Source organism: Lontra canadensis, unplaced genomic scaffold (genome assembly GCF_010015895.1).
Source record: "Lontra canadensis isolate GAN:19392208 unplaced genomic scaffold, GSC_riverotter_1.0 scaffold40, whole genome shotgun sequence".
Classification (NCBI taxonomy): domain Eukaryota; kingdom Metazoa; phylum Chordata; class Mammalia; order Carnivora; family Mustelidae; genus Lontra; species Lontra canadensis.
The window spans coordinates 4,495,889-4,520,619 of NW_022631034.1; the positions used below are offsets into that span (position 1 = coordinate 4,495,889).

Consider the following 24,731-nt stretch of genomic DNA (forward strand, 5'->3'; position numbering starts at 1 on the left):
AGTCCATCAGTAGTAAATTGAAATAGTATTTGTGGAAAGCCTTCGACAAAGGGATAACTGCTATTTTAAAATTGTTCTTTGGATGCTTGTTTGAAACATTTGGAACTGGTGAGAGTTATCAATTTATTTCATCTGTATAGCATTGCAATTTCTTACAGTGGAGAAGAGGTATCATTAGGTCATACTGAGGAGAGAAACGGCTCAAGCCCTAAGGGTACTTAGCCCAACTCTGAATCTAATCCTCTGGCAGGTGACAGTAGGAATAGTTAAGCCATTTCTGCTCATTGCAAATAGTTAAGTAAACTGAATAGTACTAATTTTTTCCACTCTGAGTAGTGGATGTGTCTACACCGCAAGGCTCAAGATTTTTTGGAGACAGCCTATAAGGTTTGGAAACAACCTGTGGGTTTCAGGAACACACACCAAGTGGTAAACATTTTGAATAGAAAGCCCAGATCTGCAGATCACTCCCCAACAAAACACTGGCTCTTTGTGACTTTTGTGGCCAGCCAAGCCTACCTTTTCTTGGGTACATTAGTTAGATTTATGACTGATTCCAATTAACCTTTTCTTATTTTTCCTCTTTTTTCTTTTCTGTTCTCCAAAAAGAAAGCCTGTTGTCAAAGAGTCCTTTGCCTACAATAGAGTAGTCTATAATTCCACCCTTCAATGAGCAATTACTCTTTAGAAATTTACTCCAAGATTATAAATTTTGGTGGTCATTAGTGTTACCTTTTCTGACTCATGCAGCAATCATGTGAAGTAATTATTTCCAACATTGCTATTTTGGGAGATACCAAAGCTCATAGAATGACTTGCCCAAGTCTCAAAGTCATGTCAGCACCAGGCCTTGAATCTATGGCCTCTGTGCTTTCTGCCTCTTAAAACTAAGACACAGCTTTCCCTGGCACTCAGGAGACCAAGATCCATCCCAGAATGGAAATTACACAGCCCACTGGTTCCTCTCCAAACAACAAAATGAAATGAAATTATTTTTAAATCTGCCTATCTAAGGCTCTTAGTAAGACATGATTACAACCAAATAGGGGATTTATTTTATACAGTTTTACTCTTTGCAGATTCATATAGACAAATTGTTGAGAAGAACGTGATGAAGGGAAGTTTCTTATAAACAGAAGTAAAGTCCTGGTCACTCACATTCTTCATTCTCTTTTCTCCCCGACTCAGCTCTGCTTCTTGTCTAGTCCTGCTGTTGGGCTGCCTGGAAGGTGGCACGAGAGACAGGGAGCTGGGCTACATTCCAGGGAGCAGGGCTTTTCTGGGTCACTTTCACACATTTTTATACACTGAAAGCAGGGATGTTTCTAGCCAAGGAAGAAGACTGGTTACTGTCTTGTTTTCCTTTAACATCTCTTTAGACAGGCTCCGCATTTTTCAGCCAAGACGTAGGTGGAGTCATTAATAATATTTTCTCTAATATTTAATCATTTGATGAGGTTTTTTTTTCACAGTTCATCCTCAGAGATATTAAAGAATCATTCATTGTAAAATTCCTCTTTTCTACTGAATTTCCTCTTTTCTACTGAAACCACATTTTACTACCTCTGTTTAGAATGTCTCTATACATTTTCCCAAATCCTCCAAATCCAATAAGAGCCTGCTGAAACTCAAAGGAAGCACGTTTATATTTTACCTTGCAAAGTAGTCCATGGGTGATAATTTGTATGCCAGTGACTATAATTTCTGTGCTTGATCTTTCAGTGCTGCTGAACTTTTGGAAAACTTGTAGCAACTGTATGTTTTGTACTGCTTCATGTTGTGAAAATATATGTCATTTAGTAAGACATTAATGTCATAAAGTGAGAGCTTTGAGGAAAAACTCCAAATGACCAAACTCACATACTTTAAGATCTATGACATTTTAAAGGACGCGAAACAACCAAATAGTGTGTCACTCGTGTAAGATACAAGTCTGTTTCTGGACATCTCAACCAGTTCACTAATCTTTTCTTTTCTTCCAAGTTTCAACTATATTAACTGGTATTACTCTGTTATACACTTCATTAATTAACTGGATTGCTGACTTCTAAGGGAAAAAAATGAACAAAAACAAAGAAAAATTAACATTAAGGCAGTCTCCTCAAATAATTAAGGACCTCTATTGTTTTTCAAATGCAAATCTAACCAGACACTCCTCTCTGTGCTGTGGCAATATTCACAACAGAGCCTGGAAATAGAAATGATTATGACACAGCCCTGATCTTTAAGGGGGGTATAACTCACAAAAAAGACAATTTTAAGACAGTGTTGTAAATGTCATATGAGAGGTATGCAGATCACTGAGGAGGGGCCCCTAATACAGCAAGAATAGAGTGAGATTTTGGTAAAGATTTGTCAGAGGTGATCAGGGTCAGCAGATTCTTAAAAGATGAATAGAATTTAAATATATAGGAAAAGTTTATAAGAAAAATCTTTAGGAAATCCTCTCAAATAAAAAAAAAATCCTCTGACAATCAATGAAATATTGATTCGCACATTACTTAAATGTGTAAGAATAAAATTTCTGTAAAAGCCAAAGGACCATTGTTACCACTCTGTGCAGGGAACCGGTGTTTATTTGCAGGAGCCATGTTTTCGCTTTTGAACTTCATTTGGTTGAACCCTATTGCAAGGGGGAAAAGTATCCTTGGAGCGACAAGCTTACTAACATTTTACATTTTAGATTAAGGCAGTTGTGTGGTAGTTTGTTGAATCCTGCCTTAATGGAATTCCATTGTGTGGTAGTTTGTTGAATCTGGAATTCCATATTCAGATTTCCTACTGGGCAAGGCAAAAATCCATGCAACTTGCATGGTCAACAGTCGTAAGACATTCTTTGATTCTTTGCGGCAGAACTAATTGAATAAGTCACCACAGACTAAATGAGTCACCAAAGTGCAAACATTCTCTCAGGAGATCTTGAGAAAAAGTTGCCTCCAGAGGCCAAAGGAAGTCCATGAATGGTTTGCCCCAAAGGAGAAGAGAAAATAGTGATTATAAGCAGAGCAGAAAGTGCCACCTAATGGTCCCTCGATGGAAATACATGAAATGTACTTAGTATTAAGTGAAGAGCAGGAATTATTTCCCGACACACATTTTTTGAGATGCAAGAAATTCAAATAGTACATGTAATGACAAGTTTATAATTTTAAACTACATTTTCAGGTTCTTTCAGGTGGCAAGAGGAGAGACATACTCAGTTACCGCAGGTGATTACAGTTTATGGAAAGGATACTGTCTCAGAAAGGAGGAACAGGAAACTGAATTAGTGGTCCAAACAGACAGATAACTTAGAGAATTGGAACGATGGCTCTTTGTTCAAAAATTACAACACTTCTAGAGATCCAAGAGTCACTTTGTCCATCCTGTGCTCATAACAGAGGCATGAGTCATTGTGTTCCACTCTCAACCATCCAGCAGAACACTAGAAGTTAGATATTTATCTTGTGGGCATGAGACCCAAGATTCCTTCCCTGAAGAAATTAGTAGTCATATAGTATGGATCTCCCTGTATCAATGCTCACTTCTCTCCAGGTAACCCAAAAGCAATGGTTGCCAGTCTTGGCCCTACCTATGTGATTGTCAAACTTTTGTGTATGTTGGGATCAGTTGGAGGGTTTATTAAAACACAGATTTTTTTCCCCCCAACTTCAGAGTTTCTGATTCACTAAGACTGGGAATAAGCCAGAGAATTTGCCTTTTAACCAGTTTCCAGGTAAAGCTTAGGACCATATTTTGAGAACCACTCATCTGGATAATAGCCTTAATCCATTTTTCAGAGCCTTTTTTCTAAATATGAATAGACAAAGAGGATCACTGTATTTTTGGGAGAGGAGTTGGAACAATGAAAGAAAGAAAAATACAGAAAAATGACAGGAAACAGATGAGAATTTAAGAGAGTTTGAAAAAGCATCATATTCATTCATTCATACACTTAATGAATATTTATTGAGTGCCAAATATGTGCTAGAAATTGTTCTAGGAGGTTCTAAGAATATACCACTGATACAGATTTCAGAGGAAAAGTGACTTTTAACTAAGCGTTCTATGCTCAAATTGTAATTCAAGTGGAGTGTATCTCAAATGCATTTTTAGGTGTGGATGTGTATCTCTCCCGAGTCACTTTTATTTCCCAGTGGAGTTTGATAGAGAGTATATCCAGTAAAATACAGAAGGAAACCAGCATGAAGCAGAATGGGATCCAGAAGCTCAGTCTGGGGATGATAGTCATGAAATAAACCTGAGAAACAGCCTGGTTTGCAGCAGGAAAACAGAAGACTCCAAGAGGGAAGTCTCTGGAAAAATAGGGTTTTCATAGAGGATGTGCTCTATTGAGCCTTTAAAAAAAGGAGAACTATTACAAAAAATAAATTTTATGAAGAAAAGAAAAACATTGAGAAATTCCAGGAAATTTGTACAGGAAAGGAAATATAATCACTGTAAAGTTCTTGGCTTCACAAAGTCCTAAAACTATAAACAGAACTTAGCAATGTTAACCAAAACTTTATATAACTGTGTTGGGAGAAAGACGGAGAATAGATAGAGAGTGGGAGAACAGATTTAAATATGCATACATTATAGTAGGGAACAAATAAAATTTGGAATAGCTAAATAATAATTAGCAGCCTAAAAATATTATTTTCAGATTTGACAGGAACTGCCAAAATAGTAGTGAAAGGACTTCAGAAGTGTTTCCCCAGGTGTGCCTGGCTGGCTTAGTTAGTAGAACACGCAACCCTTAATCTCATGGTTGTGAATTCAAGCCCCACATTAGGTATAGAGCCTACTTAAAATAAAATAAGGAAAAAAAAAAAGAAGTGTTTTCCCTTAGAAAGTAAAATGGACAGGCAGAAAGGGATATTATAGAAAATAATTGCTTTTCTTTATGAGTTTTTTTAATCCCATTTGATTTTTTGAACTGTATTCATATATTACTTAGATAAAAATAAAAAAAATAGAAAATAAAAAGCCACTGCAGATAGAATTAATAAATTTACTTTAAGCTTTTCTTTATTGGGAAAATCTGGCTTCATTTTTATCTTAATTAATTGAAAGTGGAGGGGTCTTCTGTGCAGAGAGGAGATTCAACATTTATAAGTTTAGTGTAATTATCTTCCCTTTAATGAGATTGGATCTAGACAAATAAACTTAGGAAGAAAATACTGGAACATACCAGATTCTTGCTATAATATGCCTCACTGGAGTCTGGAATTTGATACAATAGACGGGCTTAAGACTTTGTCTAACTCCCCATTCAACAAATATGTATTATGAATGGGTTGTGTATCTTACACTGTAAAACTAATGAGATTTATTATTATTATGTTTAAAATGTTTCCCTACACCAGTGTGCTTTCAGTAAGGAAATCAGAATGGGAGGAGAACTGGCATTCTCTCAGTAGAGTCATTTCAGGATCCTTGAGGAGGAGAAGGGAAATGAGAGAGAGGTCTGCTTTTACTGGTAAGAGGAGCACAGTGGGTTTGGGGATTTAGCTTTCTCAGATCTTCTGAATCCATTCAAATTTTCCACTGCCCTCTGAGAAGTAGTGATGTCAGCTTACACTGTAATCCTGTAACCCCAAAAGGTGAATGTGGAATGAAAACCAAAATTCAGCAGCGATCGCACTACCTGGAGCATGATCCTTTGACTGGGTCCTTTAGGAAAGCATTGTAGCAAGACTGCATTAAGAATATTTTCACAGTGATTTGGCAGAATTTGCTTGTCCATGTAGAATTGCTCTTTGAAAAATCGTTGGCAGCCAGTTTTCTAACCTCTGTAAGTGTAATGGCCACCTACTCCTTCTCTGTTTGCTTAGGCATGGCCCAAATTAAGCACCTTTTTTGTTCTTGAGAAATCTTTTTATGTTATTTTATTTATTTATTTGACAGAAAGAGCATGAGAGAGCACAAGCAAGAGGCGCAGCAGAGGGAGAAGCAGGCTCCCCGCTGAGCAGGGATCCTGATGCGGGACTCCATTCCAGGACGCCCAGATCATGACCTGAGCCGAAGGCAGGCACTTAACTGACTGAGCCACCCAGGTGCCCCGAGAGATCATTCTTTATTATTTCCTCTTTATTGTTCCCATTTCATCTCTAATATGCTTCTATTATTGCAAATAACGACACCTGGAGATACAAAATTCAGAAAGTAAGTGAAACGAGGATATCCGTTCTTTATTCAAAATATAGGGGACAGCATAGCATTCTGGTTGAGCACATGAACTCTAGACCCAGACAGCCTGGTTTCACTGGCCAACTCCACCACTTGCTGGCAAAGCCATCAGGGGCAGCTTCATATCTCGCTGGGCCTGTTGCCTTATGTGTAAATGATGAAAGTAATAATATTTACCTTAAATATTTACTATGAGGACTCAATGTGTTAAAAGACCTAGAGTACTTAATAAACGTTACCATTATAATTTACATAAGCTTACAGTCAGAAGAGCACAGAATACTATATATTTTAAAAGTCATTCGGTCTAGGGGCACCTGGGTGGCTCAGTGGGTTAAGCCGCTGCCTTCGGCTCAGGTCATGATCTCAGGGTCCTGGGATCGAGTCCCGCATCGGGCTCTCTGCTCAGCAGGGAGCCTGCTTCCCTCTCTCTCTCTCTCTGCCTGCCTCTCCGTCTACTTGTGATCTCTCTCTGTCAAATAAATAAATAAAAATATTAAAAAAAAAAGTCATTCGGTCTAATTGTGGAGCATTTTAGAAGAAAAAATTATAAGGACAGTTCGTGTATGTAATACCTTTGCTGCAAACAGTGATTTTTCATCTCTGAAAATCCTGAAGTATCTAGTAAAACACTCTGTAAGGCACTTTTAAAGCTTTTAACATCTGGCTAATATCTTTTTATTCTAAATGTCAAGCCAGTTATAAAATACTTGGTAAAATACATTTTCTGGTGTCAAAATCAATATCTATTTTTTTCCTACTAGGAGTTACTGAGTTGAGAATTTTGATTAAATTTTTTAGTCGGTTAATTTAAATGATGACTTGATTCTGGCTCCCTGCATTTCACTGGTTCTTTGAACTGACTGGGTTCTTCATCTGCTCGTTGTTAGCTGCTCTGTGTTTTAAATTTTATATAAGCATAACATTATTTTACAGGGCTTGGTTCTAACCAACCATTCCATATGCATATTGCAAGGTTTTAGAGATACTAAAATAAATAAGATAAAGACCCTTTTATCAAAGGGTTCATAGTACTTCCATCTAAGAAACTTTTTGTATTTGAGCATGAACGATGGTTTAAGCCCTCTAGTAGAAGGGCTAAGAGCTTTGCCATTTGTTGGTGCTAAAGCTTGCTAAACCTCTGTTTTTTCTTTGGTAAAATAAGACTAATAATAGAACCTACCTCATGGGGTGGATTAAGGCAGCGTTGCACAAACTTGGCTGATTATAAGAATCACATGAAGTCCTTTTAAAAAAACAGATACCTGAATGCCTCCCCTGAACTCTTTGATTTAGAGGTGAGCAGAAGTGGAACATGGACTCTTTATTTTTAATGAGTACTATAGGTGTTTTTTATAATTGAGGTTTTGGAAGCACTGTCCTAAGGCAGTGGTTCTCAAAGTGATTTCTTGGACTCTATTCTAAACCAACTGAATCAGAAAGTCTGACTTTTTTAAAAACATTTTTTTTAAATTTAAATTCAATTAATTAACATATAATGTATTATTGTTCAGAGACCTATTCAGAGGTAGAGTTCAGTGACTTATCAGTCTCATATAATACCCAGTGCTCATTACAACACATAGTCTCTCCAACGTCCATCGCCCAGTTACCCAACTCCCCCACCTCCCCACCTCCACCTCCAGCAACGCTCATTTGTTCCTATGATTAAGAGTCTCTTATGGTTTGTCTCCCTCTCCGGTTTTGTCTTGTTTTATTTTTTTCCTCTCTTCCTCTTTGATTCTCTGTTTATTTCTAAGTTCCACATATCAGTGAGATCATATGATAATTGTCTTTCTTTCTTTGGCTTATTTCGCTTAGTGTAATGCCCTCTAGTTCCATCTATGGGAACTCTGAATTTTTTTTTTTTAAAGATTTTATTTATTTATTTGAGGGAGAATGAGTGAGAGAGAGCATGAGAGAGGAGAAGGTCAGAGGGAGACGCAGACTCCCCAAGGAGCTGGGAGCCGGATGCGGGACTCAATCCTGGAAGTCCGGGATCATGACCTGAGCCAAAGGCAGTTGCTCAACCAACTGAGCCACCCAGGCACCCTGGGAACTCTAACTTTTTAAATTTAAAGTAAAACAAAACCTTCCAGGTGGAGTTAATACCCACTGAAGTTTGAGAATCACTGGTATATCTTCAATTAGATGATCTAAGTTTGATTTAAAGTAGATAAGCTTTATTAGCACTATCCAAAATAATTCTAACGATTATTAATAACACCAAGAAGGATCAGGTCAGCATATAACCTCCAAAACAGTGAGTGAATTTATATTCTAGTTTCCAGGCATTTCTGCAATTTTTGTCAGCACTGTTTTCCATGCAAACTTGGAAAAACGGATAAAAATTGTCTTGCAGCTTAGGTTCCAGGTTTTAATAAGAGAATTCTTTTTAGACAGGCTTGTTGCTGATAACATAGGCAAACTTATTGGATCTTTTTGGTTAACTGAACACATATTTACTGGGCAAGGAAGTGTGCATGAAAACATTTGAGATCATTCCCACCATAAGTTGCATATAAGACAGGAAACATGCAATATTTGACCGTAAGCAGCTTATTTTTCTTATTTCTTTTACCCCATGATGTTTTCAAATAATCATAAAATTCTGTTGATTTAACCTCTGTCACATTTTGCTTCCATTTCTCTCCACCTGCACATCACTTTCTAAAATCAGACCTTTTTATCTCAGCCTCTTTGGGCCTCTCATCCTTTATGGTTTTCCTTCCTTTCATAACTGGTTTGGTGTTTATAATAAAAAGATATTATCCAGATGTCTTCACACTGCACTCAGGCCGATTTTCCTAAAAGGCAAATTCTATTATGTAACTTCCCTTTTTAAAAAACCTCAGGAACTTCTTGGGAACACCTGGGTGGCTCAGTGGGTTAAGCTGCTGCCTTTGGCTCGGGTCATGATCCCAGGGTGCTGGGATCGAGTCCCACATCGGGCTCCTTGCTCGGCAGGGAGCCTGCCTCTCTCTCTGACGCTGCCTGACACTCTGCCAGCTTGTGTGCTCTCTCTCTCTCTTTCTGACAAATAAGTAAATAAAATCTTAAAAAAAAAAAAAAACCCAGGGACTTCTCATTGTGACAAAGTATAAACCTGGTTACTTCTCCTTAAGGGTCTGGACAATCTCAATTGTTCTATCACAGTATATGTCAGGCTGCAGGCCTGGCCTCATGTGGGCTTGTGGACAAGTTCGATAGGCTGCACTCGAGGTCATGTTGCTGAAATCACAGGGAGGAGGAATTTGACAAAGACAATTTAGAAACCAAAGAAAACTTGAATAGTCATTGCTAGCATATATATTCTGATCTTATGCATTCAGGATATTTTAAAAATAATCCTTACCTGTGATTGGGAGGTGGAAGCAGGAAGCGGGAATGAATAACGTCATCCCTTTTGAGGGAGAAGATTGACAGCAGCTAGTGAGAGACACAAAAGAGAGTGGGTTCAAGGAAAGATGCTCTAACACCCGGGCTTATATGCCAGGAAACCTGAGTTGGAAGGAAAATCTGCTTAGTCGACATACGAGTTGGTTGGAACTCATCCATTTGCATGAAGTATAGAGCACAGAATTATTCCAGAACACAGGGGCTTTAGGACTGAAGCATGTAGTTTTCCTACTTTGGTCAGAATTAGGACATCAGACCCTTTAGGATCAGGGTCTCCTGGGAGAACATGAGAAAGGTGGGGAATGACTCGTAAGATAGGATGTAATTACATTCTCAAATAGGGCGATAATATGTCTTACAAAAATCAGTAAGTGCAGATTGTTTAGATTCCCCTACAGTTGTGATGGTTTCATTGAGAAGGCCAGGCATGAATGAAGGAGTCTCGAAAAATGGATCGGATTTTAACAATATGATATAAAATAATAGATATTACAGCTAAAACATATTAAATTGCTATTATGTGCAAGGCACTGTTGAATCATGACCTTTCTTCATCTTCACAATGGCACCTATCTTACCAGTGAGGAAAGTAAGAACCAAACATGTCAATTGACTTGTTAAAGATCAGGAACCTCCTCAGTAGAGATTCACACTAACATGAGAGCGATACTGTAATAGGCTTTGTTTAATGTAGCAGTTTCTCTTTTTCATGAATCAGACACAATCCCACCAGAGGAAAAGAGAATGAAGGGAACATAAAACATAGTTTCTAACCTCTTTCTATTTACATGGAATGACTGAGCACCATGCTAAGGACTGAAAAGCAGCTTGGTCGGATGCCTGTCTGCTATAGCACCCTAAAAATTCCTAAGAGGAGGTCCAGAGTGGTTACTAAACAGCTGCATCTTAACTCACTAGGAAATGGCTTGTGGAAAATAACTTCTTTGAGCTATTTGAAGACCAAGAAGGAAGAAAAAAAAATCTGTCACCCGAAATTGAAAACCATTTTCTTCTTTTGGACTTTAACTGCCTTTCCGCCACCAATGCTAGTATGATTGACCGACACATTATGAGATAATTAACCTGATTAAAATCTTCAGTGTATCATGTAAGTTAATCACAAGAACCATATGGGTTCTTGTGAGGATTTATTTCTAACCCAAGCACAGACATTTCTGTTCTTTCCAAAATTTAGCAAACTTTTTGGTACTCTAGGATATTACTGGATTCTCAAAAAATTACACTCATCTGCATGGTAAAAATGGACATATCCTAGGGTAGAATAGAATATTTAAGCAAAATCTGAAAATAGAGGTAAGTATTGAAAAGCTCATTGTAGGTTGATTATTCTCTTCTCATTCCCACATCTTCCCCTTCTGGGAGGATCACGCTGGGAATAATTTTTAACAGTTGCAATTAGATACTTGGAAATACACAACTTATCTAAGTGCATTAAATAGAGTTCTTAGAGACAGCATTATTGATAAGACAATTTTTTGTGCTCCCAGGGGTTTGGTACATAAAAGTAAGTTTTCACTGCAGCTCATTATCCACAAGAAGGAATCTAGTGAGTGGTGTGTGCTAAAAATAAAATTTAAGATAATTCAAAATACTGAGTCACGGAGCAATGGAGGCTTACTGATTTAGGAAGAGATTTTTGATTTCCTTGATTAATCAATCTCTCTGCAAAATGGAAATAGATTCATAATATATTTCTGGCAAAACTCAATGCATGATTATTGGGAAGATTCAGATTAAGCAAAAACAAAACAAAACAAACAAACAAACAACAACAACAACAAAAACCAATGATAAAAATAATCCAGTTACAGATGCCACCACTGGTAAGATTTGGGTGCATGTGTTGACTGGTTGGGCCATTCTGCTCTCTGCCTTTCCCCTTTCTGTTTGCCTGGAACACAGGCCTGAGATCATGAGGTATAGCTAACATCTGTCTATATCCTGAGGTCATATGGATGAAAACAAAAGCCAACAGAGTAATGATGGTGGAGTGGAAAGAGAAACAACCTGGTTCTTGGTGACATTGTTGAGCCATTGTCAGTCCTGAAATGCCTATTCCCAGAGTTCTTTGATAACCATGTAACCCCCCACCCCCAACTTTATTTAAGCAACTGTTAGTTGGGATTTCTGCTACTTGCACATGAAATCATTCCTAAATGATAACAAATCTTATATTAATTTTTTCCAAAAGATTAGTTGTTTCCAAACAATTTATTGAGTGATCCATATTTCCCTTTCTCTAATTTTATTTTATTTATTTACTTATTTATCTTTCTTTTTTAAATTGATTTTATTTATTTATTTGAGTGACAGAGTGCAAGAGCAGGAGGAGGGACAGAAAGAGAGGGAAAAGCACACTCCCCACTGAGCAGAGAGCTTCACAGTGGGGTGGGGTTGGTGTGGGCTTAGATCCCAGGACTCTGGGATCATGATCTGAGCCAAAGGCAGACAGACACTGAACTGAGCCACCCAGGTGCCCCTCCCCTTCCCTAATTTTAAGTACATTTTTATCATGTTCCAGTTCCTACATGCACACATCTCTCTTTCAGACAGATCATTCTTTTCTCTTCATCTATGTGTTTTAGCTGTTGAGAGTGAAGGTTATTCCCTCCTCCCTCTCCTACTCTTTGTTTTGGTATGTTCTTGAATTTTTATTTGTTTTATTGCCAAATCACAGATTTTATTTTATGCAGCCTTTCAAGAGTTATGACTGTACAGCTTGTTTTATAACTATAATTACTACAGTTGTTTGCTTTTCATTCTATGTTAGATATTTGTCCTTCCCTATGACTTAAGCATTTACATGTTTTGTTTTGTTTTTGGAATATTTTTCCTGGGAGAGGGATTGGTGGTATGATTTCTTAAAGTAGCTTTTTTGTTTTGTTTTAAAGGAAGGGTATATGGATGATATTGGGCCCCCAGTCGGTCCAGATTCATTTTTTATGTGATCCTGGTTTGTGCCTGGTTTCTAAGATACTACTTTTAGCACACACTCTTCGGTGTACCCCATTCCCTTGAGAAGGACTTGGTAACTTTATTTTACTCTAAAATCCAGCACTTAATTTTATGTTTCTAAAATGGCCTATTCTCCCAGGAACTGAGATGAAAAATTTTGGACTTCTAATTTTCCTTTCCCCATACATTTAATCCTTTAGAAGCCCCCCAATTTATCACTGTAATATTTCTCATAGATAAATTTTCACCTCTTTTTCCACTGCCATGGCCCAATTTCTCACTTTGTTTGCTAGTCTTCTGTATCATATTCTTAGTTTTTTAGGCTACACATCTCTTGATTCTATTGGATTAATACCGGACTGTTAGGTTAATTTTCCTAAGAAGAGTTGTGTCCCCAAACTTTGAGCCAGATATTTGCCTTCTGCCCCTCCAGATCCATTCCCTTCTCTGCCCTGCTCTATGCCCTGGGAGGAAGACCTGTTTGGACAGCATCAATGGGCTTCCTTCCCTCCAGCTTCCATTTTGATTTAGTCAGTAGGGGGCACTAGCAGCAGATTGGAGAAAGAAGACCAGAAGTTAGGACATTTATTTCCCTGGCTTTCTCCTAGCTCACCCACAGGTTGCCTACCCACCTCCACAGATGGTCTTGCTTCATGTCAGGAGGCATTTTCTTATAGTTATAGCTTCTTTCTGCAGGTTCCAGGAATATTTCCTTCCACTTCCCCCTTTGGGACTAGTGGTGCTGACCCTGCTGCGGTGGCAGGATGTTATTATCCCTTGTTAGTGTCTGTTACTCAGCCCACACACCCTTTCTAAGTATTCTCTTCATCTAACCCCACTCGCTGATACCATGGGAATGTGCTGTTTGCTTGAGATCCTCATGGATACAAACCTTAAAGCTTTACCTACTGCAATAAGTACAGACTCCCAAACCCAACCAAGCTGAACATCAACTTTCAGACTACTTTTGTAATTTATTTCTACATTGACCGTTTGTTTCAGTAAAAGTGGGTTAGTCATAGTTCCTTGAATAGACCTGAAAAAGTACATTGTATTTTCTTTCCTTGGGATATCCTATTTCTCTAATGTCATATGCCAAGGACTTCTTACCTCTTTTCATAATTTATTTCAAATGTTACCTTTTCCATGATACCTTTGCTGAGATCCCTGGTTAACCGTTGTATATACTCTTTTCTACCATGATGTTTGTATTTTCTCTTGTCTTATAACTATTAATGTACTTGTCCTTCTTATTTTGTAAGTTCTTCAGGGGAAGGAGGCTGACTGTTATACTCTTGCAGTTTTTTCTGCACAGTTCATGTCCTATTAAGAATGTTGTGGGTCTGGCTAGATTGCGCTGCCTAAATTAAAAAAGATTATTTTAAGGTAGGGCTAATGGTTCAAATCAGATGGAATGTTTCAAATTTAGGTATTACAGTAACAGGAAAACAAAACTTTGCTTGACATGAAGGTAGATAATAAAGTTGAGTATCTTTTTCATCACTTATTTATTTTTAAATATTTATTTATTTATTTTGGAAAGAGAGTGTGCATGTGATGGGGGAGGGGCAGAGAAGAAGGGAAAGAGTCTTAAGAAGAGTGCCCACCAGGCATGGAGCCTGACACAGGGCTTGATCCCATGACCCTGAGAACATGACCTGAGCAGAAACCAAGAGCTGGATGCTCAACCAACTGTACCATCCAGGAGCCCCTTTTTCATTGTTTATTTAAAAAAATTTATTGAATGTCTACTTTGTATCAGACATTTTCCTAATCACTATAATATGCCTCTATTGGTGTCCAACAACATGATATTAATAATTTAAAAAATTAATAGAATACTAGAACAAATTGGAATTTATGTTCACTTACTCAAATGGTAATTCTATGATTAGAACAGTTTTTGGGGGGTTATTTTTCATAAAAGCCTGACTTAATTCCAACAGTTACCAGGAAGTTGACAAAAATATAGTAATTTTCTTACTATATATAGTGTGACACAATTGCACTGTAGCTGAAGATTTTCCAGTGTTCCCAGAAATATATCACAATTTATAAGAGGACTATCTAGATTTAGTTTTGTTTTTGAGAGTTAACAGAGACAGAGGAGACAGCTGCTAGATAAAAAGATGCCACAGGGAATATACATAATGGCATTCTAATTTATTATCATTCTTACATTATAAATTGTGGATTCTTTTGTTTATCTACTTGATAAACAAAAACTGATTCTTGGGAGACTGAGGATATTTTCCAGTGGATAAGAGGGGAAAAAAATGATAAATTGAGGCTATCTCTTTAGAGAATTTCAATTCTGTTATGCCACCTTCCAAAAGTATTTTTTTTTAAGATTTTTTTATTTACTTGACAGACAGAGATCACAAGTAGGCAGAGAGGCAGGCAGAGAGAGAGGGGGAAGCAGGCTCCCCGCTGAGCAGAGAGCCCGCTCTGGGGCTCCATCCCAGGACCCTGAGATCATGACTTGAGCTGAAGGCGGAGGCTTTAACCCACTGAGCCACATAGGTGCCCCCCAAAGTATTTCTTTTTTGGTGTTTTCATTCTGTGATGTTGCCTGCTTGCTTGCTTGCTTGCTTGTTTTCTTTCTTTCTTCTTTTTTTTTTTTTTTTTGGCAGACTGGTATTGTGCTCTTCAAGAAAAGGGTAGACTAAACAATTGTTGTGAGATAAGGGTCTTTATTTGGTCACCAAAATTTCAAAATTATGAAATGCACATTAATTGAACATTTATAAAAGCACACAATTATATCTTTCCAATTCTTATGTCCAGGAACTTTGTGACAAGTGTGGGGAATATAGATGACTAGAATAAGACAGAGATTCAAGAAAAGCATAAATGTGCCATTTTGAGTTTGCAAACTTTTTCTGAACTCTTGGGTCCGAATCGCTGTATTAGGCTTGATCTGAGTCCTTCTGAATGCCGGACATATTTCAGTGCCACTTTTTAACTGATTAATATAAAAATTAATGATCCACTTTAGGGAAAGTTAATTTTATCATCTACTGTAAGTAATTATCTCTAATTTCATAAGTTAGTTATTTTTTCTGATTACATAAAATGGCAATAACAAAAATTGAAGGGAATATAAAGCAGTTAATATTCCCTAAGATTCTTAATGTTTCCACCAGCACTCTGCAAATTTGGACAACATACATTGCTGTGCACTTGAAGAAAACTAGATCCCGAAGATGAGGTTGAATCTTCCACTCCCAAAACCCAAATGAAACAGCAACAAAACAGAAAACGAGTTGGAGAAGCTTCTTTAAACATTTTTCCTTTGAAAATAATGATAGAAGTTTATTATTTATTTTCTTTTATTTCTTTTATCTCTCAGAGGGATGTTGCTGAGATGTCTGTGTTGTGGTGATTCAGCTGAGTCTTTGGGAGTGAGGTAAATGGTTAACTCTGGTGGACAAAGAAATAGTTTACGCTAGCCTCAAACACTGGATGCCACAAACATTTGGCTCAAAACCTTGCAACTTCCTTTTTCCTTTTAGTTAAGTAACAGTACAAATGTCTGCTTGTTTCTGCTGGAATCCTTTCATGAATGTTCTTCTGTGTTTGTGTTCTAAGGTTTGTGTTTGCTTAACTTGAAGAAATAATTCCCAAGTAAGGTTTAATATGATTTTTTGTTAAATAAAACAAAGCGGTAGTTTTGTTACTTCTTCAACAAAATTTGACAATCTGAATTTTCACATTGTTTGAATATCAAATTCCTATTATGAGATCTGACTTAATTGTAGAAGAAGAGGATGCTTTCATTTTTATTATACAGTGACAATTTTCTTCTTTAGGACATGGTAAATATTTTTTTAAGTGTTTGTAAACTTTTTTAAATTTTAATTCCAGGTAGTTAACATACAGTGTAATATTAGTTTCAGGTGTACAATATAGTGATTTAACACTTCATACAGCACTCAGTGCTCATCACAGCAAGTGCCCTCCTTCATCTGCACCATTTATTTCCCCATCCCCCCCCCACCCTAGGACATGGTAAGTTAAAATTGATTATTTTTTCCCCCACAACTTCATTTTTAGCTTTTTTTTTTTACTCCAGAAAAAAAGTACCTACACTAAATATATGATACAGCTCTCTGCATAGAGTATTGAAATGCTGTTACATATTAAGAATCTAAAGTTTTAAGTATCAAATTAGAGTAATTTGATTTCTTGGGGGAACTTGCATGTGAGATATCTCATTGCCTTTCTTGGCGGTGAGAAGGTTCTGGAAGCCTACCCACAATATGGTATAATTTGTCAATGAACCCAAATAACATGTGAGGAAATTGACAAAATTGGAAGACAGAACAAAAAACAAAGCACAACAGTTTTTGGCTTTTGCATGAGAATTAGTTTTTAATATAATTAACACTGGAGCCCATCACTGACTAAATTCCAGTAGTTTTCCAACAAGGGTGTTGTTATCTGGCTATCAGATTTCTATCTTCAATTTCAATTTTATGTCATGGATTTTCTAGTTCCTCATATCTCCTTCCTCAGAAAGCTAGTCACCATTTCAAATGTGTTTAAATTCTTATGGAAGTTCAAATAATGAGCCCTAATACTGGAAGCTCTATTGCTTCTAAAGAAAAAGACAGAACGAATTTAATTACAAGAGCAAAACGTTGCCTTTACTACTCCCTAGCGGTCCCAGATTAAAAAGGAAAGTTCTTACAAATTCCAATTCATTTAAACTGCCTCATAGATTTGTCTCAGTGGTTTGTTTTAATGTCCTGGAACGTATTTAGAAACCAAAATAAAATAAAGTTAGAGGGAGAAGGAAAAAAGGAAGATTTCTAGAGCTTCTCCAAGGAGCAATGGAGAAATATTTTACTGCTGAATCAATTTTAAAGCATTTTGAATCTTCATAATAGCTTGATGATAAGTGTTGGATCACTCACAGTGACTTCCATTTGCAGTAAATCTTACGAGATAAAGTGAGGCGAATGTAAAATGTATTGATGAGGGAACAGGAGGCTGGCTGAAGACAAAGCAAAAGCTGGCACCTTGCACCCCCTCTCCATCTGCTCCCCCTCGGTAATATGTGTAGCATTCCTCAGGCACCCCTGACTGCCATAAGCGATTTCCTCAGGCACCCCTGACTGCCATAAATGAGAAACAAATAGTTAACTTGCAGAGATCACAATCCTGCAAGACAGGAATCTCCCAACTATCTTGATGTTAATGGCTTGCTAAAAGACAACATTGGTCTCCCAGCACCTTGTAGGCCCTCCTTAGCATATCAAAACTCTGTTGAAACCTCCCTTCCCCTCCCCTTCCCCCTACCGCAAGGTACATAACCTGCCATCCCTCACAACCTGGGGCAGCAGCTCTTCCTGCTCACAGGTCCTGTCCCCGTGCTTTAATAAACCACCATTTTGCACCAAAGATGTCTCAAGAATTATTTCTTGGTCGTCGGCTCCGGACCTCAGCCCACCGAACCTCACCTAAGTTCTAGAACTTCATCAGTATTTTAAAGCCTGTTATGCAGGATAGAAGTGTGTCCATTTAGTGATACACAACGTGCAAAAGCCAACTTGAGAAAATATTGTGAATTCAGTTAAAATACTAATTTTGTCCCAGGCAGTGTGATCTGTGCTTCAGGGTACACAAGCTAATTTTTCTTGTCCTCAAAGACCTTACAGTGAACTGGCGATAATGGAAGTGGGGCCTGGGTCGGGGTTGTGGGGGAAGTGAGTGGATGTCTGTTCATCAAAAGACAAGGTAAGTACTCAACAATGAAAATAAATCCAGTGTGAGATAAGCAATGTCCATCAGTTGCTTTATTCATTCATTTATAAAACTGAGTACTTATGTACTATTAAACAACCCTCCTCTGAAAGTTCTAGTGGAGAAGAAAAAAACAAGGCTACATCCTGGTTGTAAAGCGTGATGAGGTAGAGATGAGGTACTCTAGAGGTACAGGTTTGTACATGTGTGAAGCGAAGGACTAGGAGTAACAAGAAATGAGGCTGGAATTCTTGGCAGGCGTCGTCAGAACATGGACTGTCTTGAGGGCAGACAAAAGGAAACTGGACTGTAGGTCCTGTGGTGGAATGATATTGTAACGTGTGACCACATATGTCCCCCTCTGCACCTAAACCACTCCTTTTTTTTTAAATTAACATATAATGTATTATTAGCCCCAGGGGTACAGGTCTGTGAATCGCCAGGTTTACACTTCACAGCACTCACCATAGCACACAACCTCCCTAATGTCCATAACCCCCCCAACCCCCCACCCCTCCCCAAACCCTCAGTTTGTTTTGTGAGATTAAGAGTCTCTTATGCAAACCACTCCTTTTTATGCCGTAATCCCTCCCTCTGTGCTCCTAGATCCGGGGCCTTTGAGAATTCCTTTTCCCCCTGAAAATGGGACATGGGTAGACATGAACCCATGCATATGATGATTATTGCTTTTCAGTGAGAAAAAGCACCTCTCATGGGTATAAAATATAATTTGGGAGACTACTCAGCTGGATTAATGCGGCAAAGCGGTTTAAAAATCTCTCCCTGTACCAGAGCAGTGTTACTGGGGACCATGGCCAAAGAGTGAGCACAGCGGCTGTGCCACCCGGTCAAAGGAGTTGTGAGGGCTCAAGTCAGGAATCCTGACAACAGCTGATGCTTCTTTAAATTCCTCAGAAGCTGCTATAAGTGGGTGATAATAAAGGAAACCTAATGTACCTGGGCATCCAGATCTTTGTTTTGGTATCTTTTTGAGAATGACTTAAAGCCGTTTTTTGCATTCCTTCAAGCTACATTGAAACTTTACCTAAGCAGTTAAGGAGTCCCAATGCACTGAAACACCTTCAGGTGAAATGTGCTTATTTGGAAACTGACATCTATGAAGAAATTACGCTTGGAATAAAGTATGCAGCATTAAACCCGATCTTTCCTTGGCAAGGGAAAACATTTTCTGTGGTGATGTTGAACTTCCAGAAGCCAAGGTAGAATGGCACAGTGAAAATGATGCAGAGAGTAAATTGGCTGGAGTCCTTGCTATGGTCTGAGTGTTTATGTCCTTTCAACATTTATATGTTGCCATCTTAACCCCTAAGTTGATGGTATTAGGAGCTGGGGCCTTTGATTAGGTAATGGGAGACCTCAAAATGGGATTAATGCTCTTATAAGAGAAACTCTGGAGAGCTAGCTCACTCATTCACCATGTGAGAACATAGTGAGCACTCTGCTGTCTGCAATCCGGAAGAAGGCTCTCGGCAGAACCCACATCTGTTGGCACCTTAATCTTGGACTTCGAAGCTTCCAGAACTATAAGAAATAAATGTTTGTTGTATATAATCTGCCCAGTCTATGGTATCTTGTTATAGCAATCCGAAGAGACTAAAACAGTCAGGAAAAATAAATGAGACCAGAAGAAAAGGCAGCAACAGTCGGAAACCCAGATCCCAACTGAATTTCAAAGTGCTGGTTTTCCTGCTCTAGAAATTTTCTCCAATCTCTAGATAGGTAAGTGAATTAGTACAGAAATACAGAAATACAGAAATACGAAATAATTCAACCAATGTTGAACAAACCTGCAAGATATTAAAGTGAAATTTTCGGATCCTGATGATCCATATCTTTTGTCTTAGATTTCCATGTTGAACCCAATGACTACTTTACCAATAAAGTTCTCACAAAACCAAAAAAAAAAAGTTCTGACAAAACCTTACAAGATAAAATCAGACCCAGATAAGCAGTAGTTTTTGGTTTGAAGGCTTTGAAATAGTTGCCTGTGATGGGTGTAACATTAATTGTAAAAAACAAAAATTATTACACCTAAAACAATGAAGAAAAAACAGAAACGTGGTGTCTAGGCACTGTTAGAACAATTACTGAACAAGTTTGGGGTGATCTATTATTATTTTTTTTAATTAACTTCTTCAGCCTGCTGATGGCATCTGGAGACGAAGAGTCTCTGGAGGAAGGTTCAGAATTCACATCAGCGTTGGAATAAGGATTTCACTTTTGGGAAATATGGTTCTACATACTGTGTATCACTTTACTGGAGAAGCCATAGACATGCTGATAATTTTGAGGAGGGTAAGAAAGGAGAAGCATAGGTAATAGAAAGTGAAAGGAGGAAAAAGTTAGATAATGCTGAAGTTGACCCCAATTGTAATTTTTTATCTGTGTATCTTTCATACATTTCTAGAAAAAAGCTACCCAACCCATTGAATGAATGCAGCAGTAAGAAGCAAGAACTCTGCCGTGAGGCTTGAACATGCAATGGGTATGCCAGGACACCAGGCTTAGTAGGCAGGGGACTCGGTCATTGCTGCAGCAAACTCTTACTGATGGTACTTACAAATAACTTCTTTTCAAGTGAATGCTTTTCATTTTAACTTCTTTCTTTTAAAATTTTATTTGTCCTTCACATGTTATCAGAAATAAGAATAAAGCTCTTACAGCATGGGTACCCAGCATTTGGCCATCTGCACTGAGGGAGGACCTAATAGAAGCCATATTGAGGTTGGGCATGGTGGGGAGTAGTGGTGGTTTGGGAGGTGGTAGTGTTGGAATGGTCACTAGACAGATCAGGAAGATAATATGGTAGTGGGCTTCAGAGGCTCTTAGAATCTTTTGTCACAGTCCAGCAAAAGAACTTAGTTTCTTTAGAAAAAATTAGAAAATTTTTTTTAGAAAAAAATTTAGAAAAATTTCACAGATTTTGCTTCCAGGAACTAAAATCTGCTTGATGTAAAAGCAGCTTCAAATGTGTATTTACACTAACCATCTCAGAAAAGCCACGTTGAATAAATTAATGTTTTCCTTACATTTTTATATTGCACATTTTTAATTTTTCAAAGAATGGGTGGGTGGGGGAAAGTGGGCACACTGGCTTTTGTGTGTTATTTAAATCTTGTTTGTAGGTACTTTCACTTAGGCTATTGCTTATCTCCAAGATTTCTGAAGCTATGTTTGTGACTCAAGGTCTGGTAACTTAGTCCAAAAGGAAATAATATCTATTAATCATTGCTAGTGGCCTGTGCAGAAAATCTGAATCTTCTTGTCAATAGCTATTAAAGGAGAAGAATTGTTTCCATTTTGCAGTTAAAAATTAAATGGGATCCAACCAAAAGAGACATGTTTTATTAGCTTTTCTGATTTCTCATGTTGAGAAGCCTAGAATAGAAAGTATAAATTTCCAATTTTGTACCATAAATTTAAGTTCTTGTTTTATCATTAATACTTCCATTTCTCAACTCCACTATTTTATTTTGTTTTAAAAGCCCTGGATTTTGTACAGCCTGTTTCTCAATTGATGTGCAGGATGCTGAAATGTCTGACAACAGTCTTCAGGCAGGGCACTAGCAAAACATCAACATCATCACCAGGCAGATAGAGAATACTCCAGCTTTGCCTTATTATAAACATTTGTAACATAATGCGGGTTTTCAATGTGTGTGGAATATTTAGACTATTCTATTAAAGTTTTAAACACAAATGCAGCACAAACAAACAAAAATAAATTCAGGCAAAACAGGAACGATGAACCTTCTGTGGGCTAGAAAAGGGAGAAGAGTTGAGGAAGTTAAGGATGGAGTTGGATGGGTGTGAAGGTCTCTGAGAATAATAAAGAATAAATAAATAAATAAATAAATAAATAAATAAATAAATAAAGAAGGGGGGATGGACACCCCCCCACCCCCCGCATAGTGTCAGCATCTGTTTTCTTTCTCATTTCTGTCTGGAACCACACAAGAATGTCACTTCACAGTATTCTAGAGGCCCTATACCACCATGTCAGGAGGGTCATAAAAAAAAGTGTTGACGGCAGAGGGTTTGATGGAACCCTGGTGGCACTGGGGTGGTGCTTTTTTCCCCATATCTTTAAGGAGAATGCAGCTGTTAAGTGAGAGAGAATGAAAGAGAGAGAGAGATATTGATTGAGGCTAGGTAGACCTGAGCAAGTCTTAAAATTCCTGATGAAGGACACTACAGAGGAAAGAGGTGTGGACCATAAGACCAAAGATCAGGTGGGAAATTGGCTGCCTCCGTGAATGCCAATGTGGATGGAGGACACATCTGAGCATTGAGTGGGATTGGAATCTCACTAGATGGCAGCAGAGTGTAGGGCCCAGGATACAAAGGAGAGGAGAGTCTACCTTCAAGCTCCTGCTGCGCACCTCTGCAGCTGCTGCTGCTTCTGCTGCTGCTCCTTCTTCTTTTTCTACTTCTCATTCCTCTTCTTCCCGTTCTTCTCCTTCTCCCCCTTCTCCTCCTCCCCCTTCTTCTTCCCCTTCTTTTCACTTTCTTCTTTTATTAGAAAACAAACCCAGGGCACATCACAGGGCAAAAATATAGAATGCTTCACGAATTTGCATGTCATCCCTGCACAGGAGCCATGCTAATCTCTGTATGGTTCCAATTTTAGTATGTATGGGGGCCGAAGAGAGCACTCCTACCTCTGCTTCTTATGATGACCCTTCTTTGGGAACTCATGTGCCATTTTTTTTTTTAGAAAAGCAGAAAATGACAAATGTTAAATTGGCTGAGTTTAACCTGGAATGATTACATTTACTCTTAAAAATAGTAGAATTTTGTTTTCTGCTCTCAAATAGGATACACAGTACCACAAACTCCCAGAGTACTGTAAGGCCTAATCTCTTGATGAATTCTTTTTTCTGTATCACATATGGCAGTTCTTTTTCTCTGACTGAGCCCTATTATAGAAGCTGATGTTGGATGTGGTTCCAGAAGAACAGAACCTTAAGGATTGGTATCCTGAATTAGCTTTGGATTTCCTGGAATTGGTTCTTGGGTATGACTGGATTTAAAGGCAGTAATAATGCTGTTTCCATTGGTAAAAAGAGGTGGGAATGCAAGTTGGTGCAGCCACTTTGGAGAACAGTGTGGTGATTCTTCAAGAAATGAAAAATAGAGCTTCCCTATGACCCTGCAATTACACTACTGGGTATTTACCCCAAAGACACAGATGTAGGGAAAAGAAGGGCCATCTGTACCCCAATGTTTATAGCAACAATGGCCACGGTCGCCAAACTGTGGAAAGAACCAAGATGCCCTTCAACAGACAAATGGATAAGGAAGATGTGGTCCATATACACTATGGAGTATTATGCCTCCATCAGAAAGGATGAATACCCAACTTTTATATCAACATGGATGGGACTGGAAGAGATTATGCTGAGTGAAATAAGTCAAGCAGAGATAGTCAATTATCACATGGTTTCACTTATTTGTGGAGCATAACAAATAGCATGGAGGACAAGGGGAGATGGAGAAGAGAAGGGAGTTGAGGTAAATTGGAAGGGGAGGTGAACCATGAGAGACTATGGACTCTGAAAAACAACTTGAGGGTCTTGAAGGGGTGGGGGGTGGGAGGTTGGGGAACAAGATGGTGGGTATTAGGGAGGGCACGTATTGCATGGAGCACTGGGTGTGGTGCAAAAACAATGAATACTGTTACGCTGAAAAGAAATTAAAAAAAAAAGAGCACTTGCTTTTCATGGCATGCAGTGGGAAAATAGTTACTTAAATTGCCATCAGGAGACACTTAATCTAATCCCTAGGTAAGGCAAATGTTCCTTTCAGTGCAGTCAGTCATACAGTTTCAGATCCTGACCCAGGCTTGGGGTGGTTAACCCAAAACTCTGAGTTTTGAATTTTCTTTCCCCTAGTCCTTCAAGTCACTTACAAGGAAACAAATCCCTCTGCTATAGTCCTTATATTAGGAGGAGCAACCACCCTGGTTTGTCCAGGATGGAGGGGAGTCCTAGAATTCCCAAACCAAGAAAGTTTCAGGCAAACCCGGAAGCGTTTATATTCACGAAAGTGTTCTATGACAGCATTTACTTGATTGCAGAGCCTCCTGCCTGTAAGGACTTGGAAGATGCAGGAATGATGATTTCTACCACAGCTCCATTCAATTCACCTTTTCCGTCTGTTTAGAAGAGAGGCAGATCATGGAGGATGAAAGCGGATTATTGTAAACTTAATCTGGTAGTGAATCCAGCAGCTGCTTTTCCAGACGAGATTCTGTTGCTGGGGAAAATCAACACACCTTCTGGCACTTGGTATTGACCTATCGGATGCTTTTCCCCCCTCTATACCAATGAATAAAATGGTTAATAGAAAGCAATTTTTTTGACTCAGTCCCTTCATTATCCTACCTCAACTACCTGTATCAATTCTCTAGCATT

General features: G+C 38.3%; 1 non-coding gene and 1 pseudogene across 1 annotated transcript; one reads left to right on the plus strand and one right to left on the minus strand.

Annotated features, from left to right (window-relative positions):
• Nucleotides 1-20,789, plus strand: part of LOC116875090 — a 42,416-nt pseudogene extending 21,627 nt beyond the window's left edge.
• Nucleotides 20,790-22,865: 2,076 nt separating this feature from the next.
• On the minus strand, nt 22,866-22,970 carry LOC116875118. Its single transcript, XR_004384139.1, has one exon. It is a non-coding gene; the product is annotated as a U6 spliceosomal RNA (small nuclear RNA).
• Nucleotides 22,971-24,731: the final 1,761 nt, after the last annotated feature.